This window comes from Microtus pennsylvanicus, chromosome 9 (genome assembly GCF_037038515.1).
Source record: "Microtus pennsylvanicus isolate mMicPen1 chromosome 9, mMicPen1.hap1, whole genome shotgun sequence".
In the NCBI taxonomy this organism is placed as follows: Eukaryota; Metazoa; Chordata; class Mammalia; order Rodentia; family Cricetidae; genus Microtus; species Microtus pennsylvanicus.
In genome coordinates, this window is record NC_134587.1 from 72,057,568 (window position 1) to 72,076,738 (window position 19,171).

The window sequence follows — 19,171 nt, forward strand, 5'->3', positions numbered from 1 at the left end:
TTCATTTCTAATGACCCATATCATCCTACCTAAATGATGAGTTTCTAAATAAACAACATATATTATCAAAATTATAACATAACAAAATAATGGGATGTTTGCATATCTATCCAGTTATGGACCTTGCACAAATTGTCTATGAGATGTGATAAAAAATTTTCATATTAGCAGCTATGAATGCTTTCTACCTGCCCTTAGCTTCACAGTCCATTCTGTGGGCTTGCCAGCTGCTCTTTTCAGGGTATTTCAATAAATTCTCTTTTTGTCTTTTTAAGACCTAATGAATTATTTTTTTAATGCTGTGTCACTGGCATTCTCTATGCCACATGGGATAAACTAGAAAATGATATGGAAACAGGATATAAAAGGAGTATGATTATTGATAAAAGTTAATATTAAAGACAATTCTGAAAAGTAGCTATGGTTAGGGCTAGAGCAATGTTATTGGAAGAGAGAAGTTGACCTGTATGAAAAGTTAAGCTTAGAAAGCTTCAGAATTGATGCTATTGAAAGAAACACAGGTCCTCATAATTAGGGTCGAACAGAGTAAGATTCGGTAGAAAAAATATTTAGAGAATAGTCTGGTAGACTGTAGGTAACCCCAGCAATTAGGATTGAGTCCTGAAAGATTTCACAATTTCAAGGCTAAAGGCTTTTACAGCAAGTGGAAGATGTATGGTTTCAGAGAAGGATGAAACGTATGGAAAATACAATTTCATGTCTATAATCATGATTATAAATATGAGAAGGAAAAGGAGGCAGAAGAGTGTGTGAGAGAAGTCATCTTCCTGCTAACGAAGACAATGAAACTAGAGCATCCAGTACAGAGCCTGGAAACACGCATAGCTAGAGAAAGGTTAAGTATGGATGCACAGTAAAAGTGTGTCAAGGCCTCTATTTTTGAGGCATGAAATGACATGACATCACCAAGCAGAACTTTGGCTGTGGTGACCTACATAGGAGTTGGACTATGGCTATGGACAATGAGATGAATAACTTATAATAGGTTTGCAGTAATAATAATAATGCTTTTAACATTATCTCCTAGAAGGGAGTCATGTGACTTCACCTGAGATTCCAGTCACTACTTGCTCTGTTCACCTGTGTGTTATCTCAGTGGGTAGTAGAATATATGAGATGAAAAAGGTCAGTTGGGTTGGGGTAGGATTGAGACTTCCTTGGTGCAGTTTTCATGAACCTCATCCATGCTTTAGGTGAGACTTTTTGGTAATGCCTATGAGTTGTCCAAATAACTCCAATAACCTCATTGGTTTACCAAGCTACACATCTATAGAAACTGTTTCTGTCTCTTTGTGTCCTATCTGAAATGAATAGATACAATATAGTATGTTGATTGTTATATATAAAGGATATGGACTTTCACTTATTGATTTTATACGCTGCTACTTTGTTGAAAGTGTTGATCAATTCTAAAAGTTTTTTTGTGATTTGATCACACAGTTTAAAGATTTTTCACTGTGATTGGTTTAATGAAAAGCTAAATAGCCAATAGCTAGGCAAGTATAGGTGGGGCTTCTGGAAAGAGAAAGCTCTGGAAGAAGAAGGGGGAGTCACCAGTGAGACACAGGGGAAGCAGGACATTCAGGAGGAGAGGTGAAAGCCCCAAACAATGTGGCAGCACATAGATTAATAGAAACAGGTTAATTTAAGTTAAAAGATCTAGTTAGAAACAAGCTAAGGCCGAGCATTTATAATTAATAAGAAGGCTCTGTGCCATGACTTGGGGGCTGGTGGTGCCAAAAAAAAAAAAAAAAAAAAAAACCAAACTGCTACAAGATTTCTGGTAGATTTTTTTTTAATGTCTCTTGCATAGAATCCTATCTTCTGCACATGAGGATGCTCAGGCCTTTTCCTTTCCTATTTCAATACTTTTTAATTTCCATTTCTTGGAATTATTGCATAAGCTAAGACCAAGAACCATCATGACCAAGAGCAGAGGAAGTGGCACTCTTGTCTTGTTCCTGAGTTTAGTGGAATTGCTTTGAGTTTTCCTCTTATTCAGTATAATGTTTGCTATCGGTTTTTCATGGATAGATTTTATGTAGTGGTGCCTTTTCATTTCATTCCTGTTTTTGTCATTTATTACAAGACCTATAAAAAGAAAGTGGATATTATTTAATATATAATTTAAAGTTCATACATGATATTATTGTAACTCAGAATCACCTGTGGAATTTATTAATATTACAGTTGTCATGGTCCTATCATCAATCTGTTGAGTCAAAATATGAAGTGACATCTAAAATTGAAATATGACCAATTATAGTTAAAAATCATGTTTTCTTTCAAGGGGTTATTTATCTTTCATAATTAAGGAAATTGAAATACTGATAATTAAATTGTCATGTTTTCTTCTATGTTTCAAGGCTAAGGCTTCTCCTTCCTCTATTCTACATCAACAGATTACAGCTACTATGACATCATCCATATCTCAGAGCACATCAAAGAATAGAAGATTCACTTTAAGAGAGAAAAAAAGTTTAATAAGGGAAGCATGTAACAAGTATAAAATATCATTGACAAAATTACTAAGAACTCCTCTGGGAATTTTATTCTACTTAAATCTTCTAGAAATCTCAAAAAGAAATCCTCAAACTTAAGACTGATATTCAGGAAACAAACAAACAAACAAAGACAACCGAGTCCTGGTTGGCTGACACGCCTGGGAGGGGACCAAGACCTGAACGCAAAGATCACATGGCATATTAAGATATGGTTTTCAGAGCTTATGAAAACTGCTTCCTGCTATAGAGTTCACAGAGTCTGATTGAGTGTTGATGTTTTTTATTTACATAGGTGGCAGGAAACCAAGGAGAATAAAGAATTATGTTTGTTTTCTGCTCCTATATACTTCCAAATACCAGTCTTTATGGGTGATTGGGCATACATCTGGTGTAGGAAGTCCTTCTGTATATGTGTTACTTTTATTAGTTAATGAATAAAGAAGCTTCTTTGGCCTGTGATAGGGCAGAATAAAGCTATGATCAAAGTACATCGTATGAAAAAAATAAGTAAAAATAATTATGAAAGGTAGGCTTTCAGCTGCTTTTGCATTAAGTTGTATTTTAGGTCATTGACTGGAATTGCAGAGAAATCACTGGGCAAGTTTAGATTTATTTAACAGTTGCCCACTTGTGGTCTTTGGAACTTGAGATTGACCCAAACCTTGGACACTGATGCCCATCTCCATCACTGCCATAACAAGCTACTTTATGTGTGGTTGGATTAGCTGATGTGGGATTTCCCTCTGTATGCTGTCGTTACTATTAATGAATAAAGAAACTGCTTTGGGCCTATAGCAGAGCTATAAGGGAACAGATCTAGGCTGGGAAAACTAAATGCAATGCTGGGAGAAAGCGGGCAGAGTCAAAGAGATGCCATCTAGCCCTGCCAGAAACAGATTCCTGAACTTTACCAGTAAAGTTTACCAGACACCAGTAAGCCACAGTCACGTGGAAATACACAGATTAATAGAAATGGGTTAAATAATATGTAAGAGTAAGCCAATAAAAAGCTAGAGCTAATAGGTAAAGCAGTGATTTAATTAATACAGTTTCTGTGTGATTATTTTGGGGATAAGTGGCCTCACTAAAATTAGCAAGTCAAATGTTGCAGCCATTATGAATAATGCCCCTAGTTCTTGCTGGCCAGTTAAAATGAGAGTATTTGATGTTCAATGATGGCCCACCCACATATATTGAAAACAGGAGAAAATGGTACACTTGGAGGTACTGTTATTAGGAGCTTATCAAAGGATGGAAACTCCAACAAGCAGAGACAGTAGCTAAAAGAAAAATAAGCAGAAGTTAAGGAGCTACAGATTTGGGTATTGCAACACAGTGGGAAAAGAGCTCTCTCTGATCTCTTATTAGTTACTGGAAGATAGCTGCTCCCAAAGGAACTCAGCTGGCATGAGTCATCTCCCTGGGAATCTTAGCTAACAGGAAAGATGAGCTAAGATCACAGGGAAGCAACTGGAAGATGACATGAGGTGACAACAGTCGCAGACTATCACCTATGCTTTGAGGACCCATTAATCTTTTAATATTTTCCTTAAATCATTGACTCTGTTCTCATTTGCCACCATACCTCATCTCCTATCTTACATTAAAAGGGAATAAAAGCTAAAGCTCACTGGATTTATAGATAATCGCTTTTCTTTCATGCAATATATCTCTGCACATGTAATCTAACTATGAATCTTTCTCCTGCTAATTTCATGGATCCAGTTATCAAAATATCAGAGGGTTGAAGGAGGGTTTTTCATCCATACATAGTTAAGGTCAGGGATGAGACCTTTAGGTATGAACATCAAATTGATTAAATTGCTTTTGCCAAGATTAATTTTTTAAATGTCAATGAAGGCTATGAAGGCCACAGTGTTCATAGTTGGGTGTGACACTTTCCATTTTTGTCCCTGTTTTGTGAGGGTGGTTACAGGCAGATTCTTGAAGTTGATTGGCCTATGACTCCATGAGCATCAACAAATTCTAGGTTAAGTGAGAGATTGTCTCAAAAAATAAGAAGGAGAGAAATCAAGGAAGACACATGACATTGGCCTCTGGCTCGCACCTGCAAAGGAACCTGCATTCACATGAGTATATAGCAAAATGAACACCATACACACAGACATAAAAGGAAACAGAAAATAAACATGATTAAATATGCTTTCATCTACAGTTGCAATATTAGCCCTCCTGAATTAATCCTATAGCAGTGGCAAGAACTGCAATAGCATGTGTATATACTTCATATCTCAGTGAAGGAGACTGAACACAATTCTTCCCTAAAGATTGCAGTGGCACATTAGGTACAGAAATATACCACCTGAGATTTCAATTGTTTTTTCTGGAGTATGGCGATGAAGAACCAAAATGGGTGTACTGGCAGTTTATGCACCACTGACTGACTTTGTCCAGAAACCTTTCAAAGCATTTCCTTGGTGTTCTTGCTGTGTTTGATATTCAGGTAGCAATGACATGAAACCAGTCAGTTTCTTACCAAAGTTCCAACACTTCTTACCCAGTCCAACAGTATGATTAGATTTCGAAGAATTTCATATATTTTCAGGGGCTCATATTAATAACATATCCATACAAATCTCACTCAAAGAAGATTTAGTAATTCTTTATTTGCCAAAGCTTTTCATATAACAACATATCAAAACCAACTATTAATATCTATGTTTTATAAAGAGATATGTATCTATGAAAATTTCCTTGATTAGAACTAGAAATATCAACTCATTGAAGATCACAGAAAAGACTTTGCCTGTATGGTACAATTACCCAGAATCCCACACCTAGGAGGTGGAGGCAGGTAACAAATGCCTAATATCCCAGCCCTTGGGAGGTGGGAGCTGGAAGACCATTGATTTTGAAGCTAGCCTGAATTATACATTAAGACTCTGAAAAAAAAAAAAGACTTAATTTCAGAAAGTTGTTCAAAGATTCCAAAGTTTTAAATATCTGATTGAAATGAGATCATATGCCATATTTGTCATAGGTGAAATCTTAGATCTTCATGTAACCAGAGAGCTATTATCAGGAACCTGCTGTTTCACATTGACCTTTTTGAAGTTACTCTCCCCTCCCATCGTCCAGAATTTGAAGTTCTAAAACAAAACAAAACAGACAGACAAACAAACAAACAAAAAACAACACCTAAATGATTAGGATGCTAACTACTAACTACTCTGTCTCCGTATTTTTGGGTCCTAGAACATCTGTTGATCTTCACATTAAACCGCAAGTTCTAAGAAAGTACTTATCTCGAAGAAAGAAACTTGTCTAAAGAATTATAGGGTATGGCCTTATGTGGCCAAGGTTTATGATGAAGCTCTGCCTCAAGAAAAAAAGTCAAATGCTGGCTTAGCCTACAGTCCCCATGCTCCCTCTCAGCCAGAACCCTTTCCTGACTAATGAAAAGTTCTACTGTATGTTGATTTCCTCAAGAAGGCCTTGGAGGGGGGGGTGAGGATGGGGCATGTAATTCTGCCATTTTCTCTAAGTTCTCACCCCTGAGTAAACCTTTTAATATCATTGCCTACCAAGTGGTGAGTGGTCTGCTAACAAAGGTGAAAACGGAAAGTTCCAAAGTTGCCACTCAGTCCTAAGACCCCAAAGACCCAGTGAAGTCTGGTGGCACACAGACTTTGGTTCCTAGGGCAGACACCTTTATAAACTCTGAAGAAAATCCAAGGAATTCTCATTAATGCCAGATCAACACTAAAAATATTGTGGTTTTAATGGAAGAGGCTAAATTCTAGTTTTGCAGCAGTTCTGATATGAATGTTCAACCTTTAGAAAACCACACATAAATATTTCATATTTAATCTTTAACCAGCCTGACCAGACACAAGGCTCCCTTTACAAGATTCTTCTTGTAGAAGTTTAAATCAATTTCCTTATCTCTCTTGTGATATGTGTTAATCTTTGCTTCATATTTAATCAGAATAAATAACCATTTAACTTCACTACAAAAACATCTTTACAATTTCCCTTGGAAATTTATTTTCCATAATTTGTAACTTCACTTACTATGAACAGGTCTTGCATATGGAGTTGTTACTATTTTACTTCAAGTTTTAATTAATACATATTAATTAGAGTTTTTGCTTTTAGAAGCCTGATTTCTACCAAAAGCTCAGGAGATAAGCCATGCTGAGCTGTCTGCCAGGAACTATGATCTCATGAATATACATTTCATAATTTCTGGAAGCATATGCTCACTTGGAATACAGGTTTTGTGTGTGTGTATGTGTTTACTAACAGACTAAATTATATTTAGCTTATCCACACCATATTAAAAAGAAATGTCAATGCCAGGGTACATGTACTATAAACTTCTGTTCAGCAATAGTGCTTCAGCAATGTAACTTACAGATTGTTCAGAACATCCATGACAATCTACTACTTTGTGGAACATAATTTTCAAGATCTCAAAACACTGAAAAAGATTTTTAAAAATTATGATGCATCCATGAACAAACTTTTATGCCATTGACATTCATCCAATTTGTTCATTCATAACACTTATTCTTGAACTAACCCACCCCAAAACATGGCATCTTCATACTGATGAAGGTACCTGAAAAATATGTACAATGTAGAGCCCAGCTTTCAGAATTCTCCTCCATCTGTATAAGCCTAAAGCCAATAGAAAGAAATCAACATTAATGTTTATTTCAGGAGTTAATCTGGAATCACTGCACCCAGAGAAAACTGCTCAGAGATCATCGTGTGTTCCTGTAAAGGCCTATTTATCTTTCCAACAAATGCTTCACATTGAAGTAGCTCTTCTTAAGACCCTAGCTTTTTCTCTTTTTTTATCATTCTAGCAGGTAGTGAAGAACCGTATCCTATTTTCTATCGATCTAATTATTGACTTCATTTTTCACTAAAGTGTTCCTTGTAATCTTAGTTTTTGTTTTTAACTTTTCTGTAGGTTCACATCCAGTTTTAAAAAAATTGGTTTCAGATCTTCTGGTGTTCCAGGACTAGTTGGGCTGTGTTCTGTCCACCTGACTCAATACAACTTATGCACAAGACCTTATTTTAACCTCACTAAAGTCAGTTGATTAATTATAATTTCAACAACCACCGTTTATTATATCCTAAACCAATATTTCCATAGTTAAAGTGGGGTGGAGGAGAAGACATAGCAGAAAATGTACACACAAAGGGCACACCACTCTGATATTAGGACAGTGTAATATTACAAATGTGTAAGAAAGAAATCCTAGTTGAGAGAATTGCCAGAGCCAAGGCTTATTAAGTGACTTTGTCTTTGCCTTCTCCACTATACATATTTCTAGTGACTTAGGTTTGAGAGCATGGACACAGTCTTGAATGGAAATATCCTTTATACGTGTAAATTCATTTTACAAAAAAGTGGACAGCTTCTAGTCTTCAACTTATTTTTTTAAAGTAGATTGTTGAGTACTGAGTAGAATCTGCTAATGAAAGAGTAGGAAGAGCCTTTCTAGATGGTAATTCATTTTTTTTCTCAACCATTTTGTGCTTAAGATTTTGACCATGGTACAAAGGTAGCTAAAGTAACAGACCCCATTGATAAAAGGACCTCAACTCAATAAACACCTGCTTCTTCATAATGAAGGTAAAAGAATAAGCAAAATTTATCAGTTCATTTTAGACTGAGGAGGACTAGAAAAATACAGTCTGATTTGTCAGTAAGCATAAAACATTTTCTCTTAACAATTAGTTGCTAAAGTTTTTGGATTTTTAGAAACTTATGCAAGTCTCTTAAAATACAGCATCATATATGAGGCATTTATGATAACTCTCCTCTCCACAAGCATGTGTATGTGTGTGCATGATGTATATAAACACAAGCACACATATACATGTGCCCACACACATGTGTACACACACACACAGACACACAAACATATGGACACACACATACCCATTCAAAGTCACATTTCCTACCAAAGTGTCTACAGATGAGCGATTTTATTGAGGTTAGTTATTGTCTACTGTCATCAAGGTTCCTCTCAGGCTGATTTTGCTAGTGTTCAACCATTTCTGTAGAAACTCATAGTTTCTTAAAAGAAAGATTCCTTAGCTTCCTGTAATCTTGCCTACTTACTATCTCTACAAAATTCAAACCTTGTTCCCAAAGGATGAGCCAAATATTTTCAGCCAATTATGAGTGATCAGGATCACAGATGGAGACTCAGTTTGTCCCAAAGTGGTTGCAAAAACTGTTATAGCCACACTACAAAAGAGTCATAAATCAATGAATTTACACATTTCACTGATAAGAATAGGAAATAGATGGATTATGCCAAAAGTTAGAAATTCACTTATATATGTTTTATATATAATATTTTTAGTTCTGGGACTGGTGGCAGATAGTGGTCTTTCAAGCTAATATATTATAAAAATTTCACCTGAAAGAAAGAAGGATACTAGGCCTCATATAAGTGGGTGATAATTGTGTATTATGAGAAGCAAAAATATAGCCTAATGTTGCCTTGATTGGCGATTTGCAGCATTCCAACTGTCTACGATTACAAAGTTCTAATTATTTATCAATTCAAAGAAACTAACTCACATGTGGTTCTTCCAGGAAACCAAAATCAGTCCAGATACCAATGACCTGTAATTGGGTCCAACCTAATTAATTAATGGCTTAGATATAAACTTAAACCTATAGCAATCCAAAATTGCTCAACAACAACAACAACAAAAAATTTGAAGAGATCACAAATCCTAAGGGGAATTTGACTTAAGCAGAGATCTCACCTTGTTTCATTGAGAGACTGTCGGCACAGTCGGCTAGGCAGGGTACTTCAGATTGCCAATTGGTGTTCCTGGGGTTCAGTTTCTTTCTGTCTTAGATCCCATGCCTAATGCCAAACTGTTAAACATGTTAGACAATAATGTTCATGTATGGAAGCCTAGTGACTCGCATAAATCTAGAGAGCCCTGCTCATAATCTGGTAATTATGGCTTCAGTGACGCAAGTTCTTTATAGGAAGAACTTGACTTCCCATAATTTAGGATTTTGTTCATTTGAACATAGCTTTATTATGTGGCCACCTATGACTGGCAGAAACTAACTACCCTGGTTGATTGTGATTTATTTGTCTGTGACAAATACATTCCTCTGGGTTAGACTTTCAGTTAATTTGCAAGACAAACTAGACATTTGTTATAAAGGATTCTAACACAGAAGCATTCGTACGCCAAACTTAGTTAAATATAGAAGCCTCTATTGACCTTGCCAAGCTCTTATTTTGTGGACATGAGTGAATTGAAAGATAAGGGCTACAGTGTAATAGAACCTCTGGTTGCTGGGCTGGCATGTACAACTTCCATCATAACATTAGGGACAATGTTTCAAATAACATTTGTAATTTCAGCAACTCAAAATTGACCTCTATCCAATGTTTCCCCTCTGTAATTTGTTCGTTGCTAGCTTGAAATCATGCTTGGACAAAGAAAACCTTATGTCTTCTGTCAGAGGAAGCTACAAGCTGATTCCTTCAATGAAATGAAGATGGCACAGGTATTGTGAGAAAGGGTTGGGCTTGAAGAGAAAAGAAGCTATTTTACCAGCTGACAACATGTATGGCTATAGCTATTCAGCCTACTTAAATGATTGGCTTGTCAGCCCTGATATTTAAGAACTATAAATATATTCAGTCAGTTCATTTACTTAACTGAGTTTTTTTTTTCTCTCTCTCTATGAATTTTGCCTAAGACAGTACATAAGAAATATAAACGACCCAAATCAAAACATCACAGAAAGTAACACTATCCTGAGTGAGGTAAGCCAGACCCAAAAAGAGGAACATGGGATGTACTCACTCATATTTGGTTTCTAGCCATAAATAAAGGACATTGAGCTTATAATTCATGTTCCTAGAGAAGCTAAATAAGAAGGTGAATCCAAAGACAAACACATAGGCATCCTCCTGAATATTAACCTTCATTAGGCAATGAAAGGAGACAGAGACAGAGACCCACATTGGAGCACCGGACAGAAATCTCAAGGTCCAAATCAGGAGCAGAAGAAGACGAAGCACGAGCAAGGAACTCAGGACCGCGAGGGGTGCACCCACACACTGAAACAATGGGGATGTTCTATCGGGAACTCACCAAGGCCAGCTGGCCTGGGTCTGAAAAAGCATGGGATAAATTTGGACTAGCTGAACATAGCGGACAATGAGGAAGAATGGGAACTCAAGAACAATCGCAGTGGGTTTTTGATCCTACTGCACGTACTGGCTTTGGGGGAGCCTAGGCAGTTCGGATGCTCACCTTAGGAGACCTGGATGGAGGTGGGCGGTGCTTGGGCTTCCCACAGGTCAGGGAACCTTGATTGCTCTTTGAGCAGATGAGGGAGGGTGACTTGATCGGGGGAGGGGGAGGGAAATGGGAGGCGGTGGCAGGGAGGAGGCAGAAATCCTTAATAAATAAATAAATTAAAAAAATAAAATAAAACAAAACAAAAAACTAATTTGAGCTGTCAGAATGGCTAAGATCAACAACAGAAGTGACAACTCATGCTGACAGCTCCTGTGGAGCAAGGGAAATGCTCCTCCATTGCTGGTGGGTGCAAACTTGTACAGTCACTATGGAAATCAATCTGGTGGTTTCTGAAAACTGGGAATTAATCTACCTAGAGATTCAGCTATACTACTCTTGGACATATAACCAAAAGACATCCCACTCCATCACAAAAACACCTGCTCAACTATGTTCAAAGTGGCTTTATTCATAATAGCCAGAAGCTGGAAGCAATCTAGATATGCCTCAACCAAAGAATTCATTGAGGGTTTAAGAGGAAGGGAGAGGAAGAGAAGGGAGCAGAGAAAAATGTACAGCTCAATAAAATCAATTAAAAAATAAAAAAAAAAAAGACTCAGAAGAGCCCGTTTTTAAAACAGAGCAGTGCTAAGGATGTAGTTCAACGGAAGACACTTACCCAGCATATAAGAGGCCTGGGATCCACCCACCACCTGCAGTAAATAAATAATCAAAATAAAATAAAAACCACAGGCACAAGTGTGAATGTGTATTTACCTGAGAAGAAAATATCACCACAAACTTCAAATCAGACTTGCAAGCCAATAAACACCAGACTCGAGGAATTTCCTATTTTCTATTTTTGATCCTTTGTGTAATCTTATTAAGACTCTACATATTATTAGTGCTGCGTGGATCCTCCCTGGGACTCATGGAAAGGCTACTTCGGAGTCCTCAGGAACTTTCCTGAAAACTAGCGATGATGATGAACAGAGAGGTCCAATCTGCCTCTTTAAGTATTTTTATGTTTAAATGACTGTAGTCACATGATCCAGAAACCATATGTAATTTGGTATCTAATTGCAGCAAATGAACATTACATTTCTAAAGCATTCTGACCTTTATACCTAGTATATTCAGGCTACCTTTGTAGGGTGAGAGAGACAAAAATGAGAGAGTGAAGGGGAAAAGAACAGAGGGAAATGGAAAGAGAGAGAGAGCCTAAGTGCACAAATGTGTCTTTTCTAGATTGTCAACTTTTATAAAAGGATGTCAGCCGGAGCTTACCTTAGCTTGCGATGAAGAGATAAGGCTGCACACTCAACTGCTCTCAGGCACTTGTCAGAGAGTATGTAGCTTTAAACTCACTGCCCTTGACACTTATCCAAAGCTTGGCTGGTGGACAGTGTTTACTGCTCACTCTGGGGAACATTTGCTCAAGCCGTTTCTTTGGAAACAAGTGTCATTTTGGTACTATTAACAGTTCCCAGACATGATGATAATCATTGATTTGATTGAATCTGGTGTTATTATTTCTTTATTAATTTGGGGTCATTTACATTAGTAAATCACTGACTTTTCAGGCTTAGTTCTTTCAAATGGGGAGGCTTCTCTAAATATATGTGTTTGTATTACCCCGAGAGTATGGGCATAGTCCCCACAACTTCAGGACTACTGCTTTCTCATGGAAACAGATTAACCTTCAAAACGTGTAAAACAAATTCCACTTCCATTTTCAGAAAGCTTCAATATCTCCTTTATTTCGAACCAAACCAAACCCAGGTTTTCTAGTTCCACTTTGACTCCCAAGTGCTCTTAATCTCGCTCAGCCCCAAAACTGCAGGATTCTGGCACAAGGATTTGGTACAGACCTAAGGGCATCCTTCTGTCTTAGCAGGCTTGTTGCCATTTTCCATACCTCTATAGTTATTACTCAAGGCATAACAAAATCTTTGTGTTTTCTTGAGCATCCCATCAGTTAGTTTCCTTCTGAACCTGCCTATCTAAGATCATTTGTGTGTGTGTGTGTGTGTGTGTGTGTGTGTGTGTGCTGATTATGAGTTTGTTTATTGTTTTCTTTGTTTCTGTTCCTCTTGTTTCTTTAGCAGGATGCTGGACTATGTGGCTCTGTACAAATCATAATTCTCATCCGATATTCTAAAACTGAATGAGTGTACCAGTATTAGCCAAATGATACAGAGTAAAATAGTTATTCTCCATCAAAACGGACACTTGAGAGGCCTTGGGAAGTTACTCAAAAGTAGGCCATCAGTAAGTCAGTTACCAAATACCAATTTTCCCATTAAAAGAGTGAGGTAACCTTTAAAAAGTAACCTTGAAACCTCAGTTTGGCAATCTGACAAATGAGTGGCACACTGACCTCTTGAGAATATTCTAAGAACGGAAGACAGTGTGGGTGAAGTGAGAATTCTGTGCGGGCTCTGCGAAGCTCCATCCTTCCTCTTTCTCCCTGCTGCTAAGACTGTGAGATTCTCTAGCACTGAGTATCACCTCTCATCTGCTTGAGGCCCGTCCTGGAGAGGCGTACAATTTACACATCGTTCTTCACATCTGAAGCAGGATTTTGTGACTCTGCCTTCTGGTGTGGGACAATGGTCTGAATTCTGTTAATTATGTTCTAAATAAAGGCTGATTGGCCAGTAGCCAGGCAGGAAGTATAGGCAGAACAACCAGACAGGAAGTAGAGATGGGTCAATGAGAACAGGAGAATTCTGGGAAGAAGGAAGCCCACTCCTCTGCAGTTGTTACCCCACCACAGAAGAAGCAAGATGTGACTGCCTTGCTGAATAAGGTACCCAGCCACATGGCTAGCATAGATAAGAATAATGGGATAATATAAGTTATAAGAGTTAATAAGAATCCTGAGCTAATAGGCCAATCGGTTTATAACTAATGTAGAGATCTGTGTGATTTCTTTGGGACTTAATGATTGCAGGAACCGGGCAGGACAGAAACCTCAGTCAACAGCCTTCTTCCTCCCTGTGTTCAGTTTGGCCTTCCTGCCTAGTTATATTCTGCCCTGCCATAGACCAAAGCAGATTCCGTATTAACCGGTGGTAATAAAACATATTCACAGCATGCAGAGGGGCATCCCGCATCAGAATTATCTTTTTAAATACTCACTCAGCCCCTCAAGGCGGCATACACATTTCTCAATATAACAGAAAGACAATAATATGCTGCCAGGTTATGAGTGGAACTCTAGCATACAAAAACTAGGACATTGACCAAAGACAGGGATTTAAAGGTCAGAGAGTTCCAGCCCTCATGAGAGACTCAGCCCATCATGAGAAAGTCCTCAGCTTCATCTACAGGCATTTCCTTCCCAGGTTCTTTTTTTTTTTATTTCTTTTATTTATTTATTTTTTTATTTTTTACTGAAAAAAAAATTTCTGACTCCTCCCAGCCTCCCATTTCCCTCCCGCTCCTCCTGTCCCTCCCCCCTACCCCCACTGCTCTCCCCCTCCCTCTCCAGTCCAAAGAGCAGTCAGGGTTCCCTGCCCTGTGAAAAGTCCAAGGTCCTTCCCCCTCCATCCAGGTCTAGGAAGGTGAACATCCAAACTGGCTAGGCTCACACAAAGCCAGAACATGAAGTAGGAACAAAACCCCATGCCATTGTCCTTGGCTTCTCATCAGCCCTCATTGTTAGCCATGTTCAGAGAGTCCGGTTTTATCCCATGCTTTTTCAGTCACAGTCCAGCTGGCCTTGGTGAGCTCCCAATAGATCAGCCTCACTGTCTCAGTGGGTGGGTGCACCTCTAGTGGTCCTGACTTCCATGCTCATCTTCTCCCTCCTTCCCTCCTTCTTCTCCTCATTGGGACCTTGGGAGCTCAGTCCGGTGCTCCAGTGTGGGTCTCTGTCTCTATCTCCATCCATCGCCAGATGAAGGTTCTATGGTGATATGCAAGATATTCATCAGTATGGCTATAAGATAGGGTCATTTCAGGTTCCCTATCCTCAGCTGCCCAAGGAACTAACTGCGGACATTTCCCTGGGCACCTGGGAGCCACTCTAGGTTCAAGTCTCTTACCAACCCTAAGGTGGTTCCCTTAATTAAGTTATGTGATTCTCTGCTCCTCTATCCAACCTTGTTTTATCCCCAATCATCCCGTTTCCCCAAGTTCCCACCATCCTCCCCTTCTCACTTTTCTCTCCCCATCTCCCCTTACCCCCATCCCACCCCACCCCCAAGATCCCAATTTTTTGCCCAGCAATCTTGTCTATTTCCCATAGCAGGGATAATAACTACATGTTTTTCTTTGGGTTCACCTTCTTATTTAGCTTCTTTAGGATCACAAATTATAGTCTCAGTGACCTTTATTTATGGCTAGAAACCAATTATGAGTGAGTACATCCCATGATCCTCTTTTCGGGTCTGGCTTACCTCACTCAGGATAGTGTTTTCTATTTCCATCCATGTGCATGCAAAATTCGAGAAGTCATTGTTTTTTATGGCAGAGTAGTACTCTAATGTGTATATATTCCACACTTTCTTCATTCATTCTTCCATTGAAGGACATCTAGGTTGTTTCCAGGTTCTGGCTATTACAAATAATGCTGCTATGAACATAGTTGAACAAATGCTTTTGTCATATGATAAGGCATCTCTTAAACACCCCATGCTCTTGCATCAGCTGCTTCCAGGTGCCTTGCTGGTCAAAGATTTGTATGGAATGGTTATGAAGGGAGAATCTGGAAGTTGTTCCTCATTCATTAAAGTTCAGTGATTAGGATTTCTTCTACCTAGATCAATTCAGTTCACTTACAGAGAAATCAACAGAGAGCCAACTCTTTGGGGCCAACTTTGCCTTCTAGAATTAATATTATCAAACACTGATTTTTGTGCATACTTATACATATAAAAAGTTTATATGTATGTATGTGTAAACATATTTATATCTATCCATCTGTCTATCATCTATCAAGCTAGCTTAAAGATATCTCAATGTGTCTCTTAGGAATGAATTTATTCTTACTAGCCCAGAGTATAGGCATGTAAATATAGAAAAATATTTAAGGTTTCCATATATTGTGCCAGTTAGAGAAATGAAATGTTATTTTTAAATCTCTCTGAGGTTTAGGTACTCTTTAAGAGACAGAAGAACATAATAGTACAATTGCTTCGTGGTTCTTTACTTTTCTAACCTAGTGATTGTCCCTTCTAAGTATATCTATTAAACAGACTTCTGCAGCAGATGAGCAAGAACCACCTGGTGCCCCAGGTGCAAAACCCTGAGCAGTGCTTCTCTCATCAACTTTAAATAGCCCAAGGTGGAGGAATCTGATTGTATCTAACTGTAACCTTACTCTGTCCTAATTCCCTTCTGCCACCATGTGTAGACACACTTGTGCATGAGTATCCACATGTACAAACATTTTTCCTTCCCTGAGCTTTGGGTCCTCACCTTTCTAAATTTTAAGGAATTATAAATGTTATGCAATATCTGGGCCTTGGTGATGCACCTTTAATCCCAGCACTAGGGAGGCAGAGGCGGGTAGACGGGTAGATCTTAGTGAGTTCGTGGTCAGCCTGGTTTACAGAACTAGTTCGGGATTGTTAAACAGAGAAACCCTGTCTCAAAACAAATAAACAGAAAAACCCAAATTAAAACAAAAATTATATCAGAACATGAGGGGAAACCTCAACGTGTTGTTGTATGTCCAGACTGTACCTTAAACTTAAGTAACTGTCTCATGCTGAGCATAAAATAGTCAGCCTGTGGTATGCTTTGGCCTAAAACACTTTGTTGGTTTCTACTAAGAAGGCTGATGTTTAACATTTCTATTTATTTGAGCACTTAGATGTTTGAGATACATCATTCATTATGTTAATACTTAACTATGCTCCCCCAAATACATGAGAGATGCCCTTGTAAAGTTTTGATGATCTAATTCTATTATTCCCTCTCATTTTAAGCCTGACTATCAAAAATTCACACCTTTTCTCACACAAATGCAAGGACCTTCCTGATGTAGAACCCCCTCAGGTCCTGACAGAGTCAGCACATGCGTGCCAGGCTTGTGTATATGACTAAGAAGACCCCAAGAATGAGCAAATGCTTTTCTTTATTTCTAACCCTAGATATAAAATAGCCCCTCTATGGAGCTTCATGGATCGGAAAATGTCCCAACAAAAAGACGTGTTCTTTGTCACTTTCACACCCAGATAAGACTGGTATCAAGGTTGCTGGGGAAGGCAAGGCAGTTTTTCCATTTAAACAACTGCTCCTATCAGTGAAGTCTCAGTTAAACAAATTCCCAGCAGAGCACAAGATAAGGCCAATCTACTAGTATATTAAGTGGAAAATTTGTTGCAATATTATGTGTACCATTGGGGAAGAAAGAGAAAGGTGAAAATATCTGGGTGTGATTCGATAATTAGCCATTAGCCAGTGCAATTAATAAATTCTCCAGGCAATTACCTTGATGCAAATAATTACTCTGGCCTGGAATTATTATGCCAATAGTAGATGACAAAATATCTCAGATATAATCTTTTCCTGAGTTACTATGTCTGTCTGTGCAGAACAGTGACTTAGGGGGCTTGCTGTATAACCCGGGTGTGTCATTCGCTGAAGGCTGGCTCTAATGATTACCTTTAGGGTATAGAAAGAGGCAAAGCAACAAAAACAGTCTGTGGAGAATGATATGACTTATTCTGCTCTCCCACTGATAGTTAAAACTATGACAGTATTCCCCTTAAATATATCCCATTATAACAGCTGAGCTTTCAGATACAGTAATTTAATACAAAATACAACTGAAATTAAATAAAAACAAAATAAATTTACCTATCAGCCAAACTGAACTTGAGTTTTACTCTTGACCTGATTTAGTCTGCACACCAAAGTACATCACAGAAAATAAAAGGGTTAGTTACCTCCAAAGTTGCCAATGGCTTAGAAATTGTATTTCTAAAGAACAGATCTGCTTTTGCCTACCTCCCAAGGTAATTAAGGTGTTTCATTAATAAACCATGGAACACACCTCTTTATGAGGCTATTTCACTCATGACAACAAGCCAAAGAACAGTATTACCCAGTAAAACTATTGAGAAGAGTCTTGGTCCTTGATCTCAATGCCCTTGACCCTTATCCAGAACTTTGCTGATTGACACTGTGCTTGTTGCTCAGTCTGTGGAGAACAGAAATACCAGACATTGTTATCATCTTTTTTGGTACAGTGAAGACATATGCTTTTAACACTTAGGTAAATGCTAAAGTAAACTCACTGATTTCCAAATGAGGTCTCTGATGTCCATCTCAGGAAATCCAATTAGGAGAACTTGAGATTCACTGCAGAATGAAAAGAGAAGATAAAAGTATGTTGGAATCATGAGGCGCATGCAACTGGGACCCCGTGTCCTCACACGTCTCTTCCCAGAATTTAAGGTGACTTCAGGACTGGCTTTGAGCTCTGCCTGTCTCTCCCATTTATTTTCTCTTTCTTGGCACGGATTCACTAGAATCCCACATGGTAGCATTGGGTTAACAAACTCGTACTTTATATAAATATTTTATTCTTGATTTATTGCTGCAAACCGCAACATTATACAGTAATTGCTCAGCCATCTTTTCACAAAACCAAGAAATTTGGTAAAGGCTAAACCAAAAGGAAAGGCTTCTTGGCATTATTGCTTTATGAATAAAGTGCCTGACCTTTGCTGTAAATTTTTCACTGTAGCCAAAGTTACAAATTTGGGAATTAATTCCCTAGTTCAGAACTGTTTCCTATGCCTTTGGGCTATGTGTGGAAACAGTTTTTCACTGCTAGGCCTTATACCTCTCTCCTAAGTAAGCACATAGATCTGCCTTCCTGCAATTATTGTTATCAGCAGGCATTTGGTCAGAGTTTAGGGTCCAGGCAAAGAGCATCCCAGCTAAGATGTTCACAGATCTCCAAGGACATAGAATTATTACCTGCCCAAGCAGCTGCTCTACTTTTACCCCACGGCCAAAATGCCTGATAACAGCAACAGCTGGAACTAGCAGTTAGAGACCTGGGTCACTTCTTGGTTTCTACAGCCTAGAGCAATAAGTCTAACTCCAGACCTAGGCCCGTAGAAACTGCAGAATCCAGTGTATGTGCTATCTGATCAAAAGTCATCAGCTTACCCTAGGTTGCCCAATTACCTCCCAGTCTCTATGCATACTGGGATAAAAGAAATGGCACACTGGTTTAAAATACAACCTGTGACCTATTTATAATTTTACTGAAAATAAACTCCTTAGCTCTTTACTAACCACCTAAAAATGTAGCATAGCACACTAACCTTCCCTTTTAGAATTTCCTAATTATTTAATTCTCTTTCTCAACTAACTTTCTACATCAAGGAGAACACCGGATGTGT